This window comes from Microtus pennsylvanicus, chromosome 11 (assembly GCF_037038515.1).
Source record: "Microtus pennsylvanicus isolate mMicPen1 chromosome 11, mMicPen1.hap1, whole genome shotgun sequence".
NCBI classification, from domain to species: Eukaryota; Metazoa; Chordata; class Mammalia; order Rodentia; family Cricetidae; genus Microtus; species Microtus pennsylvanicus.
The window spans coordinates 75,680,636-75,704,031 of NC_134589.1; positions in this window are offsets into that span (position 1 = coordinate 75,680,636).

Sequence of the window (23,396 nt, forward strand, 5' to 3'; positions counted from 1 at the left end):
GTCTCCTTCCATCTCAGCTTCCTTGTATGTCACACATACAGCCTAAAGGAGAGGACACTAGGTCCGTGCCTAAGAAGAGAAATGTCTCCAAACACCACGTGGGGGTGATTGTGTCCCATGGTAGCGGCTGTCTAGAGGGAATTATGCCTGTGTGATACAGACAGACATATTTTAAGATTTTCAAGCATCAATATTATGGTCGGAGTCTCATGAGTCCCCTCCCTCTGACTTATTTCCAATGACTCCTCCTGAACTCTTCTTCCCCCCACCTAGCCAGCTCCCCTAAATGGCCCTCATCAATCATGCCATGCAGTACAGTTGGCTTTGCACAGAGCACAAATGAGGACGAGAGGAAGACCCCCAAGCTCATTTTTCATGCCCATCTCCAACAGGAACTGATCCTAGGTCTCCAGGGGTGAGCGCGCAGTACACAAATTCACTGTCCCTTTGGCCCTCCCAGATGGAAGCCCTTTGAGAGGCTTCATTATTTTTTTAACAGTCTGGTATAAAGTCTATCCATGCACAAGACATGTCGCCTGATGTAAGAATCCCTGACTGCCTTCCCTTCCCCGTCCCTGCTGTTTGTGGAAAATTGTCGCGGCGTACTTGTTAAACCTCAATAATATGTTTTAAATAACTGTACCGTCTTTAACATATAATAACTCTCTGATTAAGTCTACGTTAAATCCTTGCACATGGCACTTAATTTAAAGTGTGACCAACAGTTGATGAGCAATGAGAACACATCTTTGGGAGAGAAGAGGATATTTAAAGTTCTTCATGTATTTGAGGATGCGATTCAGCTACATTCTTTTAGATGCATACATGAGGGATCCAAGTGGATGTACCTTCCAGCAGAGTGGGAATACGATGGAAACTGAAGCTGAAGGACCACATTCAGTCCCCGATTGTCATATGTGGTGCACATAAGGACCTCATATGGCAAGGCAAGTGTTGGCACCTCTGTTTTCCTCTTTTATACGCCCTTCCACTCTTCACCATGAAGGCTGTAGACGGGCTTATTCTGGGCAAAATAATGAAGACTAAAACGTTTGACTATAAGGCACCCACTTCCTTTATGGGCATCATCTACCCTTCCAGTTGATTTTTGTTCCTAGTTACCTAGTTACCTTCACATATATCTGAAAAAGATGTATATGTCCCTTCCTGCTGTTATAGTTAATACTTGGATAATCTTCCATGTAGCGGGGGCATGGGTAGAAAGAATCTTTCAGAGAACTGGTGATGATCAGCTTCTATGAGTGATCTTCCATTATGGACCTTGTTCAGCTAGGGTGACTATCCAGAGTGCTCCTGGAGGACAAAAGGCAGAAGGGACTGTGTGCAAGCCTTGGCTGGGAAATATTTATTCTATTAGACTGGGAAGTGCGGGAGACAGAAAGACATAGTAGTGACAGCTATGACAAGGGACAGATGTGATTGAAGCCAACTCCTGGAAGAGTCAAAAAAGGCTGAGCTTAGGTGAAGATAAACTCTGTGAAGGAGGTGGCCTTTGCTCTGAGATGGGTACCATTAATCCTTGATAAGTGTTAATTGGAGGTGACTTTAGTCTAGACTGTGGTTTTTTACTCCCAGAGCTATGGGCTCCATCTACGTTTGAGAACTTGCTAGAAATGCTGGTTCCTAGCTTCCTCTTCAGATCTCTGGAACCAGAAATGATGGGGCAAAGTCAAGTATGTTTCTGGATCTTACACATCCTTTAAGTTTGGATGCATGAAATACTTGGAAACTATTGCTCTAAAGAAGGGTTGTCACCTTCGGAAACTGACATTCTCTGCGTTGTATGTCAGTCAGCAGCATCCTTGGTCTCTGCTGACTGGATGCTAGTGGTGCCCCCTCTAGCTCAGTTGTAGAATTAAAATATCTCTAGACCTAGCCGAATTCCTGGGATGGGATGGGGTTGGGGCAGAAATCACAGCCCCTGATGGGAAGTCATTGCTCTGTAGGAAAGAACAGCTATGAAAAGTTACAATGGTAGGAATCTGAGTGAGTTGGAGAAATGAGTCCTTGCGCATACTGGACATTGTAGGTTGAATAAAGTAGTGTTAGCAAACAAGTCCGAGGGAAAGGTCAATCCCTGATTCTGGAACCACTGAGTGGTGTCATGATGTCTTTAGACTGAGTTCAGAGGGCAATGGGGAACTGATGTACGTTTTAGATAGAACCTAATGAAATTAAAATTTTGAATTATATTAGACTAGAGCAGAATCTTTTGAACTACTATGAGGAATATATGTCTATAATATTTTATAATATACACACATGTGTACTTTTAACAAACTTTTATTTTACTTATATTTATTTAGTGTGTGTGTTGTGTGTATGGATGTGCATGTACATTTGTGTGTGTATGTGTGTGTGTGTGTGTGTGTTTCTGTGCATATGTGTAGGCTAGAGGGGAACACTGGGTACCTGGGTAGCCTCTTTATTGCTTTTTAACATTTTGCCTTGAAACAGATTCTCTTCCTGAACCTGGAGCTTACCCAGTGAGTTCCAGGTTTCCTCCTGTCTCTTCACCCTCAGTGTTGGGGTTAAAGTCATGAGTGTCATATCTGACCTTTATGTGGGTGAGGTGAAGCTATGTCTCTGTGCTTAAACAGTAAGCACTCTTACCCACTGAGCCATCCCTGTAGCCCCGCAAGAAAGTCATGTCAAAGAAAGAGCTGGAGCTGTGTTGTTTTGTAGTTTATAGCCTTGGCAATGACATTCCAGGTGATATCTGATATATGGGCATTGTCCACAGCTTGGAAAATACCAAATCAGAAGTCAGAGTCTTTGGAATTGAGCAGGGCAGAAAGGATAGGAAAATAATGGTGCAGTAGCCTGTGCAGAAAATAATGGAAACATCAAAATGGAAAAGATCAGGAAGCAACCAATAGGAAGAAGACAAAGTCTAAAGAAATGTCATGTGTATTCCACTAATAAATAGCCACCTAAATAGCAGAGTCTGCAAAGGCCATCTTTCTGTCTTTGTGAACTTGGGCAGAGAGAGGAAGATCTTTCTAACTCTGAATGACCTCCTGAATTTGAGCTGCTTGGCATGCTGGAGATATTCTGTCCATCTGGGAAGGTAGGCTGCGGTGTGGTTGAGGACCAGGGTTGGTGCTGTGGATTTATGAGTCATGCCCAGGCAAGGGCTAGAGGATGAGGTCACCAGAGAAGGGGAATGTGGTTTCTGAACTAATAGCCTCCCCCTGTATATTGATGTCTATCTGAGCAGCAATACTCATTTCTAGTGTAATAAAGACCCACTCAGCAGATGGTATCACATCATAAATAAGTAAAAGCAATCCCAAGACGTGATCTTTGCCCTCGGAGAAGCTGTAATTTATTTAAGTCCCGTGGTTTGATAGGAATCTTATTGCCACATACATTGAGCACCAACTATTGACCATACACAATCCTAAGTGCTCAGAACAAAAATCAGTAATCAGGATAAATATGCTTGCCAGCATGGTGCTTACTCTCTAGTTAGAGGGAGATGAGAAATAGTTAAAATAAAAATAAACAAAACTTCCTATCACACTGGATGGTAGAAAATGATTTGGTAAACATAGAGCATAGAAAAAAATGGGATACCAGATGGAAAAATTGCAAATTTAAGAATCAGTGTGTGATAGTAGAGAATAAACCACGTTTCCCGTGTATGTTATGCAAGCACTCTACCTCAGAACTACATTCTCAGGCCAAACTGCAGCTTTAAACTGAGATTTAGTCTTCCAGAGTTCCTGCTTTCTTGAGATGATGGACATGATCTGAAATAAAGGCATCAAGGAACTAATCCTTCTGATACCAACGCAGAACATGGCAGAAGCTGCTGTATTCTGGTCATCAGAATCCTGTGGCTGTAAAACCAGTACCTGAGGAAACAACTTAGCAAACAAAGGATGTACTGAGGCTCTCAGAGGTTTACATCCATGATGAGTTGGCTCCATTACCACAGTTGTAGCATGACACAAGCAAGCCTCTCATGTCATAGCAACAAGGAAGCAGGGATGAGTAACAAAAGGCATCCCAGGATAAGATCTTTCTCAGTGGCCCAGTTTCCTTAACTAAACTCAACTTCCCTTAATGTTATCTTATTATAAATTCATCAAAGATTAATCCATTTATTAGTCATGGCCCTCATCATGTCGTTGCCTCTCAATGATCAGATCCAGGAGCTGGTGAACAAGTATCTGGTACTCAACCTTTTAGGGAGAAATTTTATATCAAAAGCTGAATAGGGATAGAGAAATATCTCAAGAGGTAAAGTGCTTGCCTTGCACGCCCAAGTCCCAGAACCCATAAAGAACAGACTGGACATGGTGGTACATGCTTATAATCCTCATTAGCATGGTAGTCAGCTTTAGCTGGGGAGACAAAGACCTCTCTCGTAGATCCTAGGGCTCCCTGGTTTACCAGCCTTGCCTACTATGTGAGTTCTAGCTTATTGAGAGGTTCTGTCTTCTCAGTAAAGGTGATGGGGTCTTAGGATCACTGAGATTACCTTCTGGCCTTTACGTCCACATAGCCTCACAGATGCATCTAAAATGCAAAAATATTTTTTTTATTGATAAAAGGAGAATAAAAAAAACAAATTTCCACCTCTTCCCAGCCTCCCATTTCCCTCCCCCTCCTCCCACTCTTCTCCCCGTCCTCCCACTCTTCTCCCCGTCCTCCCACTCTTCTCCCCCTCCCCCCACTCCTCTCCCCCTCCCTTTCCAGTCCAAAGAGCTGTCAGGGTTCCCTGCCCTGTGGTAAGTCCTAGGTCCTCCCCCCTCCGTCCATATCTAGGAAGGTGAACATCCAAACTGGCTAGGCTCCCACCAAGTCAGCACATTAAGTCGTATCAAAACCCCATGCCATTGTCCTTGGCGTCTCATCAGCCCTCATTGTTCAGTCTCATATCAATAAAAATATTTTTTTTAAAGTGTAAAGTATAAGTCTAGAAGGCAGGATGCTTTCGGCTTTTGCTGCCTCTTTTTCTTGTTACTTTGGGAGGTGTGGAAGCCTGCTTGTTGACTTCTCTCTTTCTATTTTATTATACTCCCATTTCTTCATCTCATCCTTTGCAAAAACCCTGCACATCCTATTCTTTGGTGGAAGTCAAAACACTCTCTGAAACAGAGGCTTTCGGACCTTGTTCTCACGAGATGGGAAGTACCCATTTCATGTACTACTTGCTTTATTGACTGTAGAAATGGTCTTTGGAATGTTAAAAGTGATTTCAAGAGAATTGACAGGATTTTGTGATCAACTATTTTGGAGAAATAGTGGGTTAAATGAGCTTAGTGAGTTCTCAGCCATAGGACTGGCTAAAATCATCTATGTGCTATTGCACACTGCAAGTCTTCCAGACTTGAATAGAGCATTCACATTTAAACAGGCTCCTTTAGCCATGCAAAGCCATTGCTACAGGAAACCTTGAAGGGAACCAATGTCCCAGGGCAGCTTTGAGAAACAAAACAGTTGGCCAGTTATATTCTATGATCACAGGCAATCATCTAGCCCTTCTCAACCGTCCACTTCTCATCCGTGAAATGACAGAGTTGGCCTGCTGCCCAAAGACTGTTAATAGTACTGTGGGGCACTGTCCTTGGCCTTGAACGTGTTTTGCGTGTTATCAGTGATCCTAGCGAAGGAACGGGGGTCAGTCACCACGTCTGAAGATAATACAGAGCTGGGAAGGGTGGCTAACAGGTCAGAGGATGCGATTAAGACTTAAAGCTACCTTTATGTGTTAAACGGATGAACCAAGTGCTCTCTAGAACATGTGAGAAGATTGACTATATGGCTCTGTTTGTACTTTCAGGAAATTGATTTTTAACATATAATATGTGGGAATACAAGCTTGGCAACAGTTTATATATGCATATGTTTTCTAAAGACCTCCAGATTCTGATTGACCACAAATCTAAGATGAGCCATTAGGGGACAGGTTCTCTCTAAAACTAATCCCAGTGAAGCTTCATCAACAGAAATGATTCAGTCTCCGGGGCCTGTGGGCTCCCTATAGGCTGGCTCTTCCACTTGGAATCTTAATTTCTCACATGTTTGAGTACTTATCAAGTGCTGACTTTATGAATATTATATATGTATCATTTGATGTAGTGTCCCCAGGAGATACATGAGTGACTTTTGTTACAATCATCTCCATCTTCCAGATGAGGACAGTGAGGCTCAGAGATCTCACTCATTGAAGAGCCCAGTTCTGAAATTAGATAGAATGCCTCAGGAATGTGCAATTTTTTTTAAAAAAAAGAAAATCATTTAGCATGTATGTGTGTGTATGTGTGTTTACCCAGGATGCATGTCTGTGTGCATGTGAGTGTGTATTTGTGTGTTCGTTCTGTCTATATCTATGCATATCCATGGTGTCTGCATGTGGGAGCACATGTGTGTGTGTGTGAATGTGCATGCACATGCATATGGGGCTCAGGTGTTGGAGATGAGAGCCATTTTTAGATCATTCTTCCGCTGTAATAATTGATGCAGGCTCTCCCAATTAAACCCAGAGCTCACCAACGCAGCTCAGCTAACTAGATTATTCCAAGGTTCCTCTGTCTCTGCCTTCTGAGACTTGAGTCATGAGAGGGCCACTGCATCTAGCTGACAAGGAGTTGGGTTCTGGGAACACAAACTCTGGTCATCTCACCTTTAACCCCTTTAACTCCTGAGCTATTTCCCCAGTACCAGAATTCTGTATTATGAATACTTCTACCCGCATAGCCAAAGATCTGGCAATCATTACATTTGAAGATTTGGAAGAATAATTGATGCCATTTAAAGGGATAGAAGCCTTAAGGATGTGAGCTACATTCCATACAGAGAAGCTTTCCTTTTGAAGAGAAACCAATTCTTGCTAAGGACACACTATTGAGTGAAAGTGGAAATGGCCACTGGAAGTGAGAGGGGGAAAGATTTTGATTTAACCTTAGGAAAGGCTTTCTGGGGACTTGGCTAATCCTAAATAGAACTGGAAAGCTCATTAAATGGCATATTCTCTTTCCCTCTATAGATATGTAAACAGCAGTTAAATGATAATAGCTTCTGGTTCTTGGTAAAATATTTAGGTAATGGTAATTGAACTAGCAATTGACTAAATAGATTTTACCAGCAGTGTCTACTTAGGTAATTCAGACTTGAAACAAATTAGGCCTTTATCTGCTCCAGTTCTCGAAAGCTGGGCTTTAAGGTATACACCACCTATCCAGCTCTGAAGAGTAGCTTATCAAGTTAGACAAAAGCACAGGCGATCCTCTACCAAACAACAACTTAGCATATTAATTCTGCTTTTGTGGCTATTATTGATCTAAAATACCACCCACTTTAAAATAGAGAAAGCTGGGTGTAGCATGGACCATGGCTTTAAAGATCTGCCCATGGTACTTAATGGTGGTCAGGGTCTAAGGCAGGTTAGCCTGCTCTTGAGAAAGAACAAGAAACTTGAAGAGGAGGAGGAAGTGGACAAAGAAACTGAAGTGACGGCCTTAACCAAAGATGATCCAAGGTGGGAACATGCCATGAGTGAGCTGTTTTTCTCTAACACCTTCAAATAGCTTGGTGGCATCGATGGGTACTGAAGTGATAAGGGGTTGTCAGTGACCCTCCTGTGAATGCCATGTGGGTCATCAAAGGCACAAAAGGCATCTAAATTTACCCTGGAAAAAGAAAGCCTATGGAATCCAAGCTCATCTGATCCTTGTCTTCAGAAGCCACGTTCAGACCAACCTATGATGACAGCTTTCCCAGAAAGGACTTTAAAAAACAGACTTTGTGTGCAGTATATTGTTTTAGAGTAATAAGTGTTATTAATAAGTAATAAGAATGCTTGTTGTTGTCTTTCTCTGCTTGCACCATGCATATGTACATAACTGTGCATGTTTGTGTGCTGGGAGAATGTGGATGTGTGTGTCACAATGAATGTGTGGCAATCAGGAGACTACTCAGGTGTCTGTCCCCATTCTCCACCTTGTTTGAGACAGGGTCTCTCGTTCACCACTGTGTATACCAGGTTAATTGACCCATGGGCTTCTAGGATCCTTCTCTCTCTGCCTCCATCTTGCCATAGGAATGCTGGGATTACAGGTATACACTGACTTTTTGTGGCACCTGACTCTCGGTGAATCATGGAGATATGAGCCCAGGTCTTCACACTTGTGTGATGGTGTAGGAGTTCCTTCTGTTTGTGAGTTGCTTTCTTTGGATAATGAATAAAGAAACTGCCTTGGCCTAGTTGATAGGACAAAATTTAGGTAGATGGAGTAGACAGAACTGAATGCTGGGAAGAAGGGCAGAGTCGCAGACGTCATGGATCTCCTGCCTGAGACGGATGCTGGTTAGAATCTTGCCGGTAAGCCACAGTCATATGGCGATACACAGATTAATAGAAATGTATTAAATTAAGATGTAAGAATTAACCAATAAGAAGTTAGAGCTAATGGGCCAGGCAGTGTTTAAATGAATACAGTGTCTGTGTGATTATTTTGGGTGTAAGATAGCTGGGCGGCCGGGAGGACAAACAGCCCACTCTCCCTGTTACAGGGAGACAAGCAGCCCACTCTCCCTGTGACAGGGAGACAGGCTCTTTACCCTCTGTTCCATTCCTTCCAAGTCATTACTTCCAAAACAATTCCTTCTTCCATATTAGTCTTAGAGCTGCTGTTGCACAAGGCACACTTAGAACAGGTTTTACATTCTGTGTCAAAAAGCTGGTTGTGTCCAAAGGTGGAGGCCATTGGATATAGCAAGTCCTGGAACTTGAGTATCTACAGGAATGGAGTACTAGGAGTGAGAACCCTGGCATGGGGAGAAGATCTGGAATCGTTTCTGTGGAGGTTATGCTTGTGGTCTCAGCAGGCATTGCTCTGGCAAACAGGAGAAAATGGTAAAATGAGCAGAGGGAGCGGTTGGGCTGAAAACTGCAGAGGCCAACGGTGCACTTTCCACCTCTTGAAAGATCTACAGTTCTTCTCTGCCATAACTCCAAGGAACACTGGGTGATGTTGGTGGGTGGTATAAACTCGTGACATCAGATGGGACCAATCTTTGTAACAAAAGTGTTATTCTTTGAAAACATTCTCTTTTAATCTTTCTGATTATGTGAAAAACAAGGTCTTAGATTCATGCTGGTCTGCACAATAATAACCTTTTTTTTTCTATTTTAAAGCAGGGGCTGTCTCAGGTTTATGTTCCTGCCTCTCAGTCATTTCCTCTCCCAGTGAGGAAGACGATAGGGGCTTCGTCCTAGAGCAGTGGCAATTAACCATTCCACATAAGGTCTGGCACTGGCTCAGATCTCAGTAAGCATCACTATTTTTTGTTTTTGCATCTATCGTCTTCCTAGGCAGCCAACAATTCTCTGGCTCCTGTTCAATAAGACGATTTTGTTTCAGTTGCATTTATTTTATGATTACCATTCACCTTCTCCATATTGTTTCTACATACTGGTTTCTTTTGGCAGCGAGACTTATGAAAGGAACGGGGTAATAAAAACAGAGCGTGGGGAAGGTGAATGCGATTGAACGCATTTGGGGGAAACACACACCCCGACGATCTCTCAGGTCTCTGCAGTTCTGAGTGTCAGTTATTGCAGTGATGAGGGGAGGGAGGCCCACAGAAGATAGCACATTTACTCAAGGTCGCCAGGCTCATTAGTGGCAGGGCTAGGAGGAGATCCAGCACCTCCAGATGCGCAGGCTCACATTCTTCTCTTCCGAATTTGTTCCAGGTCCAAAGCTCCAGGACTCCTGTCAGCCCAGAGAATCTTGCCCCAGCCCTGCAGAAGTTTTGTGGGCTGGGGCTGCAGGGCTGCAGAGAGTTCTGCCCTTAGCTATGAATCGTGTCCCCAAACCGACCATTGCCTGCTGTAACCTTGCTTCCTTCTCTATTGCTCCAATGCCATGCTCAGTGTTAGGAATTTGGGTGGGCCCAGAGTGCCTGTAATATTACTGCTATAATTCAAAACATCCAAATTATTATTTTCTCCAGGAGATGAAGCCAGGGGAGCACTGTTAAGTGGAGAGAAAAGTGTTTGTTACGCTGGGCGTTCCAACAAAATGTCCTCCTTTGCCATTAAATCATAGCACTTCTAAATGAAAAGATGTTTTGCAAACTTTGGCAATGACTGAGATTTGGACATTGTACAGACCCTCCCCCCCTTTTCCATTTTGTGCTTTTCCTCCATGTGGTCTCAAGAAATACTATTTGCTGGCTTCACGTTCCTTGTTTGTCTTTCCTCATGACCCAAGTTGTCCATTTTCCCCAAAGACCTCAGATAACTTGATTTTCTGCCCACAAGTTATCATTTTAACAAATAGTGAGGCTGATAAGTAGAGGCCAGCGAGAACAGCACCGTACCCAAATGGGCTGATTCTCAGAACCTCTCTGTCTTTAGGATTAATCATAAACAGCTTTATGGAAAGAAATGTGCTTGTTACCATGAAGTCCCTAAAGAGAAGATTAATGAGGGCACATTGACAAGACAATTAAACCCACACGGGCTGAGGGTGATCAATAAAATCAATGGAAAACTGTCTCCAGCCTCATAAAACCCTCTACTAGAATCTTGCATTCAGCCTTATGCTCTTGGTGTGAAAAATCTTTGGATGTATGTATGTATGTATATATGTGTGTGTATGCATGTGTGTATGGCATACATGTGTATATGTGTGTGTGTGTGTGTGTGTGTGTGTGTGTGTGTGTATGTGTGTGTGTGGGTGTGGAGGCCAGAGCAGGAAGCTGGGTATCCTCTCATTTGAGACAAAGTCTCCCACTGAACCTGATGCTTTCTGTTTCAGGTAGGTTAGCCTACCAATGATCTCCCAGGATCCTTTGAGACACAGTCTCAGGCTCCTTGCTGTTTCAGATAGGTTAGCTTACCATGATCTCCTAGGATCCTCTTGCTTCTTTCTCCCCAAAGATGGCATTATAGAAATGCCCAGTCATGGTCAGCCTTTACTTGGGTCATAGGGATTAGAACTTGGGACCTCAAGCTTGCACAAAAAAGTGTTCTTCCTCACTGAACCATCTCCTCAGTCCGCTCTGTGTGAACAATTTGAGCAAACACATCTCCTTTATTAGCCTCCAATGCCACAAAGAAGTTCTTGGAGGAATTGATGCTTCTCAGGCCCCAGCTTCTCTCTCTTTTCTTGGTCTTCACAGACAAAGCATGAACAATTCTAGAGTGTGGCTTCCACACCCTCAGCTCCACGGTTGGAGCTCAAAGACTAGGATTAGCAGCCGAGGAAATCCATTGACAGGCCTGGGATGTGTCTGGACCCACAGCTGGCCTGCTCTTCTACAAGACCCAAGGGATATGGAACAGTAGATTGCAAATCGAAAACTCTCCCAGCAGCCTGGCTCATATTAAGAACAATTTTCCCTGGTGGATCAAGAGGCAGGAGTTGAGTTGCTCTCCAGACGGGAAATACACGCCTCTTCTCTCAGTGGCCTTGGACAGCTCGCTGAAGACTTGGCTGTATCCCTCCTGGGGCCCTTCTTTCATCTGTGTTTGTTTTGTTTTTGTTTTCTTTTGTTGTTGTTGTTTGTTTGTATTGCAAGCTCCCCTTCCTTAAGCAATTATGTAGAGCTCTAACCTAACTCTGAGCTATTGAACTCAGTGTTCAGGGTGTACCAACAGAAAGCAAGAGCTATTCTATGATCCAAGGAATTGGATTGGAAATGGGATATTCTCATCAATCTAGCATCTTGCTCTTCATTCATTCTTTCAGCATCCATCCATTCATTCATTTATGGGATATTTATAAGCACCTTGATAGGAAATATCTGTGAGCAAGACATACAAGCATGTGGCTTCCATTGTAGGGGTCTGGACCAGCTTTATGATTTTTCAGGGTTCAGTAAAAATGTACATGCAGGGTCCTTTACATACAAACAAAATATAGTAATTGATTTTTAGGTGCTGGGCATATGGCTCACTGGTAGAACTCTAGTCTGGCATTCTTAAAGTGCTGGGTCCGATCTTCATCATTGCCTACACCTCTCCTCCGCTCCCCGCCCCCTCCGCCACCACAAAAATTTGCACACACATTAAGGGCAGGTAAGATAGCTCAGTGTGCCAGGCAAACTAACCTGTATTTAATTCCTAGAATCCACATAAAGGTGGCAAGAACTAAATCCACAAATTTATCTTCTGATCCCATATACATGCATGATACACATGTGAGCATGTGGGCAATACACACACCTTAATAACGATAAGACATTTTTATGTAAAACAATTTTAATATAACAGCAGCAGGGTACCACATGAAACCTGGGCAGCTCCTCTGTGTGGGGTTCACAGCAGTGTGCTGAGATGACTCTACCCACAGGGCTGGCCCAGGTGTTGGGGAAATGGAAAGTTAACGTGTGTACATTAGCGGGAAGGACAATTGAAAGGGGTGAAACCCAAGAAGTATACTTCCTGCAAGTCTGGCAAGAGATTTTTCTTTCCTGATTCAGGGGTCAAGGCAGAATTTTTCTGGGACTTAGGTAATCACTGAATGTCACTGGTTGTTGAGCAATCAAAGCATTGGCTTTGTGAGCTTGGAGTAGCGGGGTAGAGGTTTATGGGGAGTCAGTGTGTATTCTAAAGGAATCCAAAACCCAGAAAAATAATGATACTCTTTTCGGATTAAAATGAGTAGAGTTACATCTTGTGATTGCATCTTGTGACAAGCCTCTGCATACCTAAACATACAAAGCTAAGCATGCTGTAGGAAAGCAGAAGTTACTACAGTTACAGACATCAACTATCCTGCAAGTATCAGAACATCTGGATGGACAGATAGACCCCTGCAGAAAATGTATGGAGCAGTTGGTTTCTTCTTGTGACCCACATGGATCCTACACATGCCTTAAAAGGCATGGACTGCAGATAGCTGAGCCATTCCATGGTTCCTGAGTTTCCCCCCATCAGCCCGTTTGGCCAGCCCCTTCTTCCACCCCTCTTCAAATGCTTTTCTTTCATCCAAAAGTAATGAAAAGGGAGCGCAGGCTCTGACAGCGAATTCTGTTAACTTCATTGCTGGAAAAAATTACCAAGAACATGATTCCCAACTCCAAATCCAGTGACAGGGAGGGAAACCTGAGTGAATGTTCTGGCATACGCTGTCCAAAGATTTTATGAAAAAAAAGAGAGAAAACTCTTGTAGTCTTTGGAAATAAAACCCGATTGAGTAATCGCGGTACATCGGAAAGGATCTGTTCTCAAGGTGGCTATTTTACAGCTGGGACTGTTTGGGATTTAATGTGTTTAACAAGGGATACACCTCGCCAGCGTGAGCTGGGCTAGCGCACAGAATGATTTTTGGAGGAAGGGATGGAGCAACTGGATGTGAGTCTCATCGCTGCCATCCGGTCAAGTTCCCAGATGCCTGAGCCTCAGTTTCTCATCTGGGACACACTAGAGGCAAGGATCTACCACAGGGGATTTACCAGGAAGCTCAGATTAACATCAGGAAAGCGCTTCCAAACTGCGTGTCTGTTTTCAAACAATGGCAGTCTTCAACATCTTTGTCATTGTTACTGTGCTCAGTTTCTCGACCCCATGAGCACTTTGGGAAGCAAACACAGAGACAGAGGAGGAAGGAGACACTGCAGGTGGAGCCATCCGATTATTCTCTTTTAGGGGGAGGTGGATAAAGTACAAAATTTTGCCTGGCAGTGATGGTCGAGGGCAGCTGAATCCTGTCACAGAAAATTTAGAGGCCCTCCCCTTTTTCATTTCCCTCCATGAACTTCTGCCTGTAGTAATAAAAACCCCCATGTTCCTGTCTGTGTCGCTTCATCTTAGGAGGCTGACTTTTATATGAATCTTTGTCCCCATGTGGGGCAGCTGAGTATTATTTCGGCCTCATCTTACCGATAAAGGAAGGGACGTGTGTGACATTAAATGATTTGCCCAGGTCACCTAGAAAGTCAGTGGTGGAGTCTTCAAGAGAAAGGGTAAATATTATTCTTCCTTTCCTGCCCAGCCACCAGAGGAGCCAGCAAAGTGTGGCAGAGGACAGTATTCACCACCAATCACTCGCCACAACTTCCTCCCAATTCTGCTTGATGCTTTTTTTTTTAAAAAAAATGGTTGCCTGTATGTATTTTGTGTGTGTGTGTGTGTGTGTGTGTCCATTCATATGAGTGAGTATGGCCATTCACATGTCTGAAAGTCATAGGACAGCCTAGGATGTAATGCCTTACCTCCTTGTCTGTTTGCTGTTTCTAGCTATGTACTCGTGTTAGCTGACCTATGCACCTATAGGCATTTCCTTGTCTCTGTCCCCCCGTCTCACCATAGGAACACTGACTGGGATTACAGGTATATGCTACGACACCTGAGTTTTACATGGGCTCTGCGACTTCACACCCAGGCTGCTGCTTGCACAGCAGCAAGTATCCTCTCCTCCTCCTTGTTTAGTTTTTAACTGCACGGCAAATTGTTCTGTAAGGCTACATGATAATACCTCCTCAGAACAGACAGATTATAAGAATTATACTATGAGTATAATGACTAAATCCAGAAGCTGGGATAGAAAAGGGGTACTTAATGTATTGGCAATGTGATCATAAGCCTGCTGGGCCGGATTGGAAGAATCTAGAAGAAAGATCTGCTCTGGGAGCATTTGACCCGTGGCTTTGCATCTCAGAATGGCCTCTTAGCAACTGAGCTACTTAAAGCATGTTAAAAATTCCCTAAACCTCTCTCTCTTCACTCTCGAGATGGGAGGTTAAGTGTCTAGCACAAGATTATCGTGAGAATCCAATGAGCCTACACAAGTACATGCTAATGTGAGTACTCACAGGAGGTGGGGAAGGAGAGCTCGTGTTTTGATCATAGGCTAGCAGTGCACTAGACAGCATTTCCACCTTCCTTTTCTATATTTGGGCTAGTCAGTAGTAATGAGGTTCTTGACTTTGAGACTATGGTTGCAGGCTATCCCAGGGTACACACTTGTGTATCTGTATGCATTCGATTATATATCATATTCTCAGAGAATTGTTCTCTTTTTTTCTTAGAGGAGGATGCTATTTTATCATTTCCTGAAAGAGGATCGACATATAACAGATTATGTGCATTCTTAGACATATCACAGAGAGTATACTCCTTCACTGCAATCCTCTGGAAGGCTCGATGCTTTCTGTTGTTGTGGCTGGTTCAGTTTTCTCTGCTTGGCTTTCCATCCCCTAATGGAAATTACCACCACTCCTTTTTTCCCCCTATTCCTTTCCCCTACCTTACTTAGAATCTATGTATATTATCAGCAAACCAATGAATGTCACTGATGAATGACTGAATGAAAAGATAAGAGGAGTTAAGGTTTAGGATGCTAGGTTTAAATTGGGCTATTAAAGACTAAGTACATTTCAGGTTCATGCTCATGCGTGCATCATATATGTGTATACATGTTCATGTGTGAGCACGTGCATCTTTGAGGTGTGTGGAGGTCAGAGGTCAATACCAAGTGTCTACCTTAATCACACATCTATGCTGATTTGGTTGGGAATTTTTGGACATACCAAGTCCCAGAGACCCTCCAGTCTCTCTGCCTTGTCAGTTCTGAGATTATTGGCATTTTCTGCCATTCTGAGCTTTTTACATGAGCGGTGGGAATCTGAGTTCGAGTACTCAGGCTTGTGCAGCAAGCATTTAACTGATAGAATGCCTCCTCAGCTCTCTCGGTCTTTTTAATAGATGTCCTTTTGGTGCACACAAGATGCCTGGCTCCAGGGTCCTATGAGAGCAATAGCCTTGATTTTACAGAACCATGTGCTCATCTATTGGGCAAGTATATATTTAGCATCAACTTCCTCCAAGAAGGTAATAGATTATAGACTTAAGCGACCCAATGAGATATACGTCCCTGCACATTATAGTGGAGAAAATTAAACAGATAATCAACAGGGATACCACGTGCCAGAAGGTTCTATGTCATATGAAGAGAAAGGAAACTGGGTAAGAAGGCCAGAGAAGGAGAGAGGTGCTATTTCAGACTGGACCATTGGAGGACCAAGAGTAAAGAGATGTTTGAGCCGAGATTGAGGGGAAGAACTGAACCGGTGCCTAGGGGGCTGGGATCAGCCAGAATTGACGGTCACTCTGACTGCACTTGCAAGCCACAGGGATGAGGGAGGCGGTTGGAATGAGGATGGTGATGGAGAGGGAGACACTGTGCTGGTAGATACTGAAGGCGGAGGATATGCTGTGCTCCTAAATGCTTGCTCAGAGCAGTCCTCCCTCCTCTTCCAGACAAATGCAGTCTTTGGATTTGGGCAAGAGAAAGACCTGTGGTTTTGTTTTGTATCTTAACTAATATCTGCGCAGAGTTTTTGATGATGGAAAAGCACAAAACTTCAGGAACCATGGCTCAGTGCCCAGAGGGAAAACAATTGTTTCTGTTACCTTGGTCTAGCAAAGGCCTGGTATTGGCTCCTGGATGTGTGCTAGTCTTTGTAAAATGAGCTTTTAGGAGCCTATGGAAGCAGAGGCTGCCCTCTCCCCATCCCTCAGCGCTGAGCATCACTGTGTATACGAAACAGTTAATCTTCCTCCTAGAAGAACACCCCAACAACTCAACAGGAGAACATGTTTCATGTCTCCTGAGAGGAGAAACTGAGGGAAAGTCACACCTTCCTCTCAGTCCCCAGTTCACAGGGAAGAGCCTGGGAAAAAAATCACACACAAGAAAACCGTGATCTACAGAGCTGAGCACTCCTCAGCTCCTCTGAGGACCTCCAGGCACAGTGGCAGCTGGAAAGCCTTGTTTTCCTCGGGTTTCCAAACTTCCCTCAGCGAACTTCACCGTTGTTCTGCGTCTGGTGTGAAATGACGAATTCTTTGAAATGACACAGGGAGCTGCGGAGATCTGAGGATTCTTTTCTCTGTTTGCTCTGAGATAAAATGTGCGAGAAACATTTTATCGCACCTTCTGGTTACATGCATGTCTGTCAGTCTGTTATCTGCCAGAGTATCAGTTATTTATTTATTTATTTATTATATATTACCTATTATTTATCTGTCTTCTGTTTATCCATTGTGTATACATCATCTATTTATCTGCCTACTAGCCGTCTATCAGTTATATATCTCTATCATCACTTATCTATAATGTATCATTTGGCTAATATCTGTCTACAGTTATCATTTGTCTATCTATATCAGCTATCTCTATTATTTTTTATTATTTATCTCTATCATCTGTCTAACATCTATTATCTACATACATCTATTTATCAATCTGTATATCTCTCTATCTATTACTCTATCTATCTATCATCTATTTATCTATCTATCTATTACTCTATTAATTTATCTATCTATTACTCTATCATCTATCTATTACTCTATCATCTATCTATCTATTACTCTATCATCTATCTATCTATCTATTTATCTATCTATCTATCTATCTATCTATCTATCTATCTATTACTCTATCCATCCATCCATCCATCCATCCATCCATCCATCCATCCATCTATGTGCCTGCCTGCTGACCTTCTCCCCTATAAATATTTATACTGGCAATTGAAAGTTGCCAAATGATGCCAGGCTTGCTCCATAGGATAAACTCTCCCTCATTTATTGCCTTTGTTTTACCTCCCATCAACGTTAGGCCCACTATTCTACTGATTTAAAGAGCAAAGAGGCCTGTATTCGCTTACCCTCTGCTCCAGAGGAGCTGCAGTGCTTGGCAAAGTGAGGGCAGGCTGCACAAGGCTGCTGGGAGAAGGTCAAGACACCGGGAAGGTGATGTACTTTCAGAATGGTCTCACAGTGTCTTGGGAATTCTTCATTGATCCCAAATTATTTTTTCCTAAGTGCTGATATGTGCTGGGCATCGGGGCTACATAAATGATAAAATGTGCTCCCTAGTTTTATAAAGATCAGAGACTGGTAGGAAAGCAGTGTGAAAAAGTAAACCAGACAGTGATACAGTTACTATGATCTGCCTGTAAACCTTTTCCTGTCCATTCCTCCCTCCCAGCCTTCTTCCCTCTTTCCTTCCTTCCTTTCTTCCACTTCACCACATAAACTTGAACATTGAACTTATAGTGTAAAGTTGTGAAAGTGTTCAGACAAACCACGTTCTATTGTTTTCTCAGAGTTTGTACATAGGTTCCTTCTCAGGTCATCTGAGAGTGCCAATCAATTAATTGCGCATCTCAGGTTACTGGGAACAGTTGGAGGTCTTAATTGGGCCAGCAGTGAGCAGGTGGTCCTTTCCCAGTCCGTTATCCTTTCACCTGTCAGTTAAGTGAGGAGCGAGTCCTCTGACTCTCATTAGCAAGCATTTGTCACCTGTGTTAAAAGGGATTTCTTTGAACTTTGTTTGGGATTGGTTTTCTGCATATGCTGAGCTGCTTTGGAACTAAGCAACAGCCCCTCTGTCATAAATGCCATGAAAGAAAGGAGTTTAGCAGCCTCCAAATTACAGACTGGAAGGGAAGGATTCCTTCCTCTTAACTCATTCACCTCACAAACCCTTCTCTTTCTGCCCTTGAGTTATGAACAGGAACTTTATCCCTCTTAGGGGAACTTTCTTAAACTTTTGATACTGTTTTTTTTTTAAGTGCCAATGGCTCCAGACTAAAATTGATTCATAATGATGGTTACCTACAAACGAACCTTGTCTCCTTGACCTTGTCTCTTACTTTGCAGTGCAGGCATTGGTGTTGTCCTGGGTTGCTGTTGAGCCTCCTCAAGCCCTTTTTGGTCTCTTGCTTCCATTTAATCCCCCTCTTAAAGGCAGGTTGACTGGTTTGTTCCAGCGTATCTCAGATACTCTCCACTGTGCCTTGCACAGAGATGATAATTTAGACCAGTTAGATGGATTAATGGATTAAAAATAACTATAGCCCTTGCTGTGTGGGTTATGGATAGCAATACACTATACCTTGCATTGCCAAGAGAATAGCGTGGTTCAACTGACTCCCTACCCTAGTGAGTTGTGGAGAGCTAGCTTGTATTTATGCCTTGTTCTGTTCATTTGTTGGACTGTGTATTAGAACATATCCTTCTGGAGACTTTTGGGAACACAGACATAATTCTAGCAAAGCTGTGATGCTTGTTCCTTCCCTCAGAGTGGGGTCATGTTTTTAAAAGGGCAGGTGATCTATCCAGAAAGTGCAATTCTCATCCTCATTTTTGCCAGATGAAGAAAGTCCTTTTAGATTGCACCATGGCTTGAGGACTCATGTTTTCCTGATTCTCTAGGAACACAAAACTTTAGGGTTGAGACGGTCTGGATGAGAATCCCCCTCCTAGTATCTGTCACTTGAATGCTTGGTGGTGATGTGCAGGAAGGCTTACGAGGTGTGGCCTTGTGAAGGGGAGTGTCACTGGAGTCAGGCTTTGAGGATTTAAAGACTCACACCATTCTCAGAGTGTTCTCTCTGTTACATGCTGTGGTTCAGTATATGAGCTCTTAGCCTCCTGCCCCTGTTGCCAAACCCAAATAAACCCTTCCTTTTGTACATTGCCTTGGTCATTGTGTTTTATCACAGTTATAAAGGAATAGCTAATATGATGGTCTTCAGCCTCTTTTCTCTTTCTTACCTGTTTTCTTCTTTTCCTCCTTTCTCTCTCTTTTCCTTTCCTCTTCCTCTTCTTTCCCTCTCCCATCTCAAGAGAAGATTCCTAATCCAGTGTTCTGTACCAGCTCTTGGCTTTCCATTCTTTCTTTTTCACCCAGCATAAGAGAATTATTTTACGGTAGCTCTGTGCATTTCCTAGATCCCTGTCAGACATGCACATACCATCCCAATCCACCTAAAAGGGTTACATAATGAAAATGAAAATTATCACACAGCCACAAACATTTTATAATTTTGTGACTATACTATAGTTTTTTGACCCATCCTTTTAAAAACACTTAGTCCTTTTCCCATGTGGTTAGATGCCATTCAGACTCATGGCTTATAAGGGTTATTGCCAATCCACAACCTTATGGAGGGCACATTGTTTAAAACTGTTCTCTTATTGGGCATTTGGGTTGGTTTGGGTTTTTTGTTTTACATGTCTTTTCAATTGCATACGATAGGGAGGGCATTGGCTCCAAAAGAGTGGACTTTGTCATCAGATAGGAACTGGTTTACAGAAACCATGGTGCTTTTATTGTTGGCGTAGATCTCAACATTGACTGTACTGTAGATGGCCCCCTTGGCTGATTTGGCCTCCCAGGGGTCAGAAACTGAAATTCTAATCAGTGGAAGCCCAGTGCCAGGGCTGCCAACCTGACTCCCATTAGGAAGTTCCAAAATCTCTGGGGCAGCATCTTTCCTGAGCACTTGGCAGATCAAGGCACAGTGCAAATTCAATAGGACGAGCCAAGCCAAATCGTTCCATCTTTCATATTTCTGAGCACAGGTCTGGAGTAGCAAGGGAACTTTTAACACTGACCTCTAGTAAAAAATGATAACACACTTGTGTTAATGGACCTGGAAACCCCCCAGTTGCTCGAATCAGTGCATGGGGTGCTGAGGGAGGCAATGATTTACATTCTCAATTTTATTAGCTTGGTTCACTCTACCAGAATTTTATACTGTTTCGCTGGAACTGTGTCATGCCTATAAACTCTGGAAATCGTGCTGAACTTCGGGAACAGATCCAAGCTGCGGATGCTAAAGAGATTAAAAAATAAAATAAAAGAGGCGCTCGTGGGAAGGCAGGCTTCATTTCAGCACTCAATAGTATTTCTATGGGAAGCCCAGGAACACTTCTGCCGTTGCCGCTTTGTAGAGGAGTAAACAAACACTCGTCTTGGGTGCCATCTGCTATCCATTGCTGTGGATCTCTACTGAGAAATCACTAGCTGCCTGGCACAGGCCTTCAGTCGATGGAAATTGTTTGAGTCTACCCAGATCCCTGTGGGAAACCAGGCTCAACTCTGAAGAGCTTCCTTTATTGGTTCATGATCATGAGCTTGTATTTATATCAATATATTCTGGTGTATTTTCTTCTGTTCTGATTAAGACTATGACACTGAGGGCAGGGAGAGGGGAGATAAGATGGGAGAGGGGAAGGGGGGAAGGTATCCACTCTGGCGTCCCATGTAATGCACGTGTTACTACTCTTGCTGCTATGGCAGGTGGTCTAACTGGAAGATCTTAAAGGGGGAGGATTTATTTGGCTCATGGTTCAGGGAGCGCTATCTATCATACCAGAGAGACATGGTGGTGGGGATGGCTTCCAGCTATGGAAGCAGACATGTGAGGTAGTTGGTTACGTTATGTTGATAATCAGCAAGCAAAGAGCTCAGGCAAGAAGGCAGAGGTGGGGGGGGGGTCTCAGGAGAGGGCGCAGTGGGTGAAAGCTTATCTCAGTTCTGAACACCTAGCCTGGCTTAAAAGGTGGGAAAACGACAAAGAAACCACATGTCAAACAGGGCCCAACACCCAAGATGGGGTTGTCTTCTGGGCTTCATATGTGAACAATGGCATGTAGTTGTATGTGTGTATGTAACACACACACACACACAACAGAAGTAGAGCTGAGCTATAACCCATAACGTTTCCTGCCATGCTACTCAATCTCTGCAGTGAGGTCTTGCTTCTGAAAAGTTCTGTAAGCTCGCCAAATAGTGCCACCAACTGTTCAGTAAGTGTTAAAACACGTGAACCAGTGAGGGACATTTCATATCCAAATTTTAACAGAGAGAGAGAGGCGGGGGGGTGGACTATGTGGACTAACTTGAGATGGTGGCCTTCAGTCATAGGGCTGTACTTACAATGACACTGGTGTCTGGTGACTGTTTCTGCAGGATGTGTCATAATTTCTTGACACGAAGCAAAGCAGAGTAGTGTGAGTTGGTACTTACAGCCCATATCCTGCTTGTGTTGGTGTCTTGGTGAAGTTGACCAAATTTGACCGAGCCAGGTAAGTTGAACCACAAGTGGGCACTGTATTCTTATAATTTTTTACTCACTTTTTGGAAATTTTGCACATGTATACAATGTATTGTTGTAATAACGATCTTCTATTTCCCCACTCCAGACTTACCCCGACTGCTCCTCCACACACAACCCTCTCCCAACTTTATGTACTTGTTTTTTTTGTTTTAATATCCCACTGAGTCCAGTTAGTGCTGAAGTTGGCAGTATTGGACACTGACTTATCCTTTCCTATTAATATTAGCTATTTAATGAGCTCATACTGATACATATTTTTAATACATAAAAAATTCATGAACATCTGACCTTTTCCTGGCTGAGGGGGAATCTGAATCTCTCTGTCCAATGCATATCTCATTTCACATGTCTTCCTGTTTCTTTCCTTTCCTCTCTCGTCCCTCCCTTCTCTCCCATTTCTTATACCCAGGAAGGAACACTGGCATCAGTTTTTAATGTTGGAATTAAAATTCAACCCATGATTTCAAAACTTGTTCAAAGGATGGAAAGCGTAGACTTGCCATTTCTATGTTATTTTCTTCAAGTGCTCTTCTTACAATGGAGACAACTGGGTGCCTATTATAGCCAACAGGTCTTCTCTGCCGAGACCTCTTGCCCAAAGTAGACCAATGTTAAAAGCATTGGAGGGGCTTCCTCCAGTGCGCTTTTAAAAATGGAAGATGATTTGGGTCTATGGATGACCTTTCAGCTTTATATATTGAAGTTGATTTGGGGAAGAATCATTTGAATTATCTATCACACAGTAGGCAGAAAGGATCTATCTATTCCTAGCTTGTAATTTTAGATGTCTATAATTCAGAGAAACAGGTTGTTTCAAAAATCTTTGCACTTAACTGGAAATTTCTTTCTCTCTTGGTTTTCCTCTCCTCAGTCTTGCAATGAGATGCTGTTTGTGGGATGAAACCCAGCAAATCAGAACACAGGGAGGAATTACCAAATGTGTTGAAAGAATTTGAATATATAGCATCAACCATTGACAAATCCATACATGTCGCTAGACCAATGGGCTGTCAGGAGTCGAGATGAGATGGGAGATTGAAGACCTGGGCTGGGTCAAGGAGGAAGGAAAGTGAAGTCAAGTTAAGGATGGTTGAAAATGCTTTCCCTTCTGAAACTGCTCCTACTTAGTAAGCAGATAAACCTTCTAAACACAAATCAGAGCCTTTCCCAGCAAAAGAGCAGAATAGATTGGAGGTTTCTGCTAAAGACAATAGTATAGAACCAGGGACCTCACACAAAGTCAACACGTCATTGGATAGCCATTCCCCTGAGAAGCCTTTTTAAGCTGATCAGTTTTGATCATCAAAGTTCCTGGCCTCAAAATCTTTGAACTAATTCAGACATAATCATTAGCACCTTGCTGTTGCACTGCCCCTTGGGCCCTACCTTAGGGATCATTTTGGAACCAGGCAGCTCTGACATGCTCAGCTTCAGGTGACTGGCAGAAACAGTCCTCCGTCAGCATGCTTTTCTCCTCCAGTTCGTGG